Source organism: Talpa europaea, assembly GCF_964194135.1.
Source record: "Talpa europaea genome assembly, chromosome: 5".
Lineage (NCBI taxonomy): Eukaryota > Metazoa > Chordata > Mammalia > Eulipotyphla > Talpidae > Talpa > Talpa europaea.
The window spans coordinates 89,916,647-89,922,222 of NC_140071.1; positions in this window are offsets into that span (position 1 = coordinate 89,916,647).

Genomic DNA, 5,576 nt, shown 5'->3' on the forward strand with positions numbered 1-5,576 from the left:
GTGGACTGATTGACACAGATGTGGGTGAGAGACCATGGGGAAGTAACAGTGGTGGTTTTTGTCTTGATTTTGGTTTTGCTTTTTTCCTTCCAGACTTGTCTGATTGTTTCTGATCCTTTTCTGTGGGTCCCCACTGGAAGACACTTTAGACTTGTGGCAGGCTTTGGGACCTTGCTCTGGGCCAATCCCATTTGGATGGAGTTTTACCCAAGAGGGGTCAGGTAACTTTGGGTGCTTGATTTAGAAACGAGATTCTTTGCCTTTCCTGTATTGCTTCCTAATTGTATTAAAGTTCCTTCCCATTAAAGTCTCATATGTTTTGTGTTGATGCGGTGGATGTCAGTGTGGAACCAAGCTTAGCCAAGGTTTCGCCATTTTGTATATCCTCCACCTTGATATGTTAGTCCTTGTCCAGCCGCATTCCGGAGATAGTTTCAGCAGTCACAACCTAACTCCACTTGGTGACGAAAAAGACCACCCCAGCCGCCAATGAGGGAAGTCCTATCCATGAATGGGACAGCATCTCTAAACGTCCAATTAGTTTGAAACTATAACCATGTGCGCCAAAATGCCTTTGTAGTAGCCAATGAGTAATTGCCAGCTTCTTTCAAAATTCGCGCCACCCGTGACCCTATAAGATACCCCTGCTTCCTCTGTTCGGGGCTCTCGACCTCTGCCGTTGCTTCGGTGCGTGTCGAGGGCCCGTACTCGAGCCGGTAATAAACTCCTTTGTGTCCTTGCATCGGTTGTCTGTGTCCTTGGGGGCTGCACTGGTCGACGTTGGCACAACAGTCAGAACCCATTTAGAGTAGGCAGGTTTGCGGGATCTGGGCTGCCCCTCTCCCTGCCCTCTAACAAGATGACCAAAGTGAAAATTGGAAATCCTGATGTCCAAAAAATTTATAACTGACTTTCATCTTTTATATTCATCTTCTAATATAGCAAATATTTAACTTTTAAGTATGTAATCCAGTTTTCAGTAGGCTGGTATCGACACAGACATGATAAAATGTTGATCAGTTCAAAATCAAATTAACCAAACTACTATTCTGAAAACTGCAAGACTCTTGGCACTTAATCTCCATCCAAACCTCTGCACTAAGAGAGACTTGTCCAAACTGTAATCTGTCAGCAGCTTAAGGCCTTGCCTCTGCTTTAAAAAAAAAAAAGAAAAAAAAACCCCCAAATTCCTTTAAGATGCCTGCCTGGAAAAACACTTCCAGGAGAATTTACTGTTTGTCCCAGACGAAAGCTGATGGTAAGCAGATAGACCTCAGAATCCCTCTGCCTTTTGTAATGTGAATCTACCACCCAGAAATGTCTCCTCAAGGACTTGATAACCTGTCTCCTTATAGGCAAACATTAAGAGAAAGGATTCATCTCCCAGTCAGTGCAGGAGGATAAAGGCCTCACTTCATCAGGCAGCTTTCTGTAGTTTGCACTTCTTCCTCCAGTCCCAAAGCTAGAAGTTTGTTTCTCCTCTGATAAGCTCCAAATAACAAACGCAGAAAAACTAGTCACATGGGTTTCTCACACATACTTAACACCCTCAGTAACTTTCCCTCTGTACACTCCAACCTCTTAAAATGGCCCAGTCTTCTGTTTCAAGAAGGTGGAATTCAGTTCATGCTGGACTCTTTCCTGTTGCAATAATGTTGGAGTGGTGGAACTCCTAACTGCACCTGCCTGCGCCTGTCCGTGCTACCACCCCCTCTGTCTGGAACCTTCCTAGCCACACGGGAATATGCCTCAGCAGGAAGATGTTCTGAACTATACTCTGTTGCTTGAGTCCTGAGCAAGGAGGTGGTGCTGAGTAGCCATTTTGGGGCGAATCCTTAAAGGAAGCAGTGCACGTGGATTCTTTCTTTTTCATAGTAGCTTCTATGGGAAGCAGATGTCCACCCCGCTGGGTGGGGGAACCTTTGCAGAACACCCCCACCGGCACCCTGTATGGGCTGAAACTCTCACCCCTCCTCTCTCTCACTATGCCTGTTGGCTAAAATAATCTTTTTTCTCTTGCTGCACCCAAGGCCCCTTTGCTTGTATCTGTGGTGGTGGGTAAGCTCACCCAGAACCAATTAGAGGTGGTCTGACACAGTGACCGTTTTTTAGACCCTTTGCCCAGTATTATTGACTAAAATGTGACACTGAATATAATATTGCCTTACTATATTTATTTATAGTATGGTACTGTACAGCTTTGATTCTCTTTCACAGTTCTAATGGAAATGAAACACAATTACTAAAATGTGCTTTGCCGCGGACCAGCGCAGCGGTAGACTTGCAGGACTGTCTCAGGATTGAGAAACTGTGAGGATGCTCAAGGAATCGGCGCATAAATGACAGACAGACACATAAATGACAGACAGACACACTTCAAGAGTGAAGATCTGAATGTAATGTGCTCAAAATCATCATAGACTTTTATACCTTTTCTAACAATAGATGATTACATACAATTTAATTCTTTCTCAGCATAAGACATCTACTTTGTTATTCATGTTCATGTGATCAATGTTCCATGGCATGGCACAGCAAACAATCTCAAAGTACTGAATCTACACAATCAGTTTTGTTTACACAGAACAGCATTCTTTAAGCTAGCTTTTCTTGATTCGTATCCCAAAACCACAATGATCAAAAACATTGATATTTACCTACTGGCACCTTCTACTTTTAGTGATCACAAGCAATATATTCTACGTAAGCATTTTGATTTTTATGGTGTTGTCTCATGTGAGAAGTATTGTGATTATTATAAAACTACTATTGCCACACACTATTTTCTTTATCATGCATTTCCTGAAACTGATTGTACACATATAAGGAAAAAGCAAAATAAGCGAAAAAGTAGTATGATTATAGACAGGTTGCTAGGTTGCTACTTATTCTGAAACAATGACTATCTGATTGATGGTTAAACTGCTTTGTAGGTAATCCCATCAGGATTGTTTGCAGGTGATGTTCTTAGCAGCCTTGTTTCCATCAAAGGAGGGGTTATTTACTGCGGGCTTGTTGCCTAAATTAGGCTTATAGGCATGTAGACCTTGTTTGAGCTGAACGCCAAAGTTTATCATGATGAAGCCCCTCAGGGACTGCGCCTGTTTTAGGTCGTCAGGAGTCACAGACATGAGGCTGGCCAGTGCCTTCTTTAGTCTGCCCCCGATCTTACCCGTCATTGACTGTCCAGTCCAGCGCACAGGGGAAGGGGGTCTTACTCACTCTGATGTGTCTGAGTGAAAGCCTCCCTCTTTCCAGTAAGTTCACTGGTGTTCAGCGGCAGAGGCTGCCGCAGTGCTTGCTTTAAAAAAATGAATGTCTGAACTTGGCTTCCTCTGGAAATGTGTAAGGCCGGCTCTATTACAAGGTTCAGCTCCTGGAAGTCTGCTGACAAACTAGTCATTAGGGAGAAAAGGAGTAACGCACTGAGGCACAAAACTTCTGAGCAAAGAATGTGAGAAACAAAATAGTTCTCAGAAGAAGTTTTTGAGATCCTAGTCTTCTAATTCTATATTCCTTAAGGGAAAGTTGGAATGGACTTTGTTTTTTGTTTTGTTTTGTTTTTAAGATTTATTTATTTATACATGAAAGATTGGGGTACAGGCCAGAGTTATGGGGATGAGAGGATTCACCAGAGACAGAGTGGGAAACAGAACAAATAAATATTTTTAAATAGGGAAGCAGTGTGTGTGATTACTGGAATGACAAGTACAATAAAAGTAAGAGTGATTAAGAATTCCACATATTCCCTTTTTTCCCCTTCACTTCATTATGCAAAAATACTTACTAATTGTTTAGTGTTCTCTAGGTGCCAGGATTACAGTTGTTAAGATGGATGGTCCTTCTCTCATGAAGTTTACCTTCTAGGTAACTTATGAATAAGTAAATAACCCGAGCATTGCAGCTCCTAACTGGCAGTACTATGAAGGCAATAGAAAATTTGCTGTGGAAAAGAATAATTGGAGCATGAGTAAGTAATTAAAATTGTAGTGAAGGGGTATCAGAGACTTTTCTGAGAAGGTCATAATTGAAAGAGATCTAAAGTGATGAAACTTCCCTAAAAGTCATGGGAAAAGCATTCCTGATAAAATCAACAAAAAACTATGAACCAGAGACACTCTATGGGGAGTAGGGGGTGGGGAGGGGAGGGATTGGGGTCAAAATAAGGGAGTTGCAATTGTATGGGGAATATAAAAATAAAATTTATTAATAAAAAAATATATGCAAATAAAACACTCATATAATCTATACCTTTGAATTAAAAGTGAACTTAAGAACTGAGAAAGTAACTTTTTTTTAAAGGAAGCCTGTCTAGAAAATTTACAAACATTTAATCATCCTTCCATTCTAAAGAATTTAGTTACCAAAATAAATAGCATTTTATCACTCAAAAAAGTCATATCTGCATACTTTAAAAATGAATGATTCTAATCTATTCAAAACCACCCAGTGACAGTCCTGCTGCTGAAGTTTTACTATGGTTTTTAATCTTACTTTTTTAAAATGTAATTTTCCCCCTTGTATTATAAGGAAAGCAATTTTTGACATCATTACAGAAGTTTTCAAAGCAGATGCTTAATAAATCTTTGTATAACTGGTAGAAGGAATTAAAAAAAACTAATTTATTAAATAGCACCACTGAAATATTACTTCCATTTAGAACTATGTTCCTCTATGGACTATTGTTTTTAGATATGATGGACAATAAAAGCTTGCAGAGAAATTAAGCTAACTTAGAGCCCAACATTGGAGACATTGCATCACAAATATCCAATCAGTATTTTCAAATTACAAAATAACCAAACTTCTCTTACTAAAATTATTGAACAGTTTTATGCCATGAGACAATATGAGAGAGATATTTAAAACTTTTCTTGGCTCTTGAACTCACTTTTTGCACATACATCACAATGTAAATAAAATATTATAATAAAGTAGTATTTATAACATATAAAATCCATACATAAATAAATATGCACATAATAATGATATGTGGCCACTCTTTCATAACTGGATATTCAAAAGTTTGAAAAGAATGCTCAAATATATTTACATTACCTAGTAAATTACAATTGTACATATAAAATGATAGGGATTTTTTCTCTTGCTAGTTGGAAAGCCTGTTGTTTTTAGGAACTACAACTCAAAAATAGTAGCTCAGTCCCTACTTGGTCCCTATGCCTGTCAAATTGTTTTCTGAGAACTGAATATGTATGAATAGATGGCGGCAGATGGAAAAGGGGGCATCAACACTCCACCTGGCACATAAATAAGTAGCTTTTCTGGAATATAGTTCCATTTTCAGATCTGCAGAACCTCAATTCTAGCTTTTCTAAAAATCAAAAATATGAGTTATAATGTCATTTCAATATGGTAATAGTTTCAAGAAAATATTTCTGGAAATCTGAGATAAACGCAAATTTGGTTTTTCTCCTTAAAACCCAGGTGCCTGGACCTCCCTGGTGGCTGAGCGGGTTGAGCAAAAAAAAAAAAAGCATTCCTGATAGAGTGCAAAATCTCTGAGACAGGAAAGAAGTTGGCCATAGTCAAGTAACATAAAAGTCTATGCTAGGGCC